The following is a 406-nucleotide window of genomic DNA, read 5'->3' on the forward strand; positions in this document are numbered from 1 at the left end:
CAAACTGCACATCCAATGCAAATTATGTGACTGCCAATGATATTACCTTTTTATTTTTAGTTTGTTAAACTAACTAGCTTAACAATGTGAACAAATGTCTCACGAGTAGCCCCTTAAGCTCACTAATAATGTTTTTGTAGACCCGCTCAACTAATCAGAAGTGGCCAGATCAACTCAACAACGCCACTCGACATATTCTCTTGTTGCATCACCCCAGTCTTATATTTTTCATTGCACAATGGAAAGATATAGGTGAGTTGCGATCACGAGACACACATGTTGTGCTATTTATACCTAACGAGCGCTCACCAGAGCAATCTTACAAAAAAACCAAAACAGTTCTTAAGGTTGTACTCGTCTGGTTACCTCCTTCTCTTGAATCATGTTTGATCCTTCTCTAGTGAGC

Source organism: Triticum dicoccoides, chromosome 3B (assembly GCF_002162155.2).
Source record: "Triticum dicoccoides isolate Atlit2015 ecotype Zavitan chromosome 3B, WEW_v2.0, whole genome shotgun sequence".
Lineage (NCBI taxonomy): Eukaryota > Viridiplantae > Streptophyta > Magnoliopsida > Poales > Poaceae > Triticum > Triticum dicoccoides.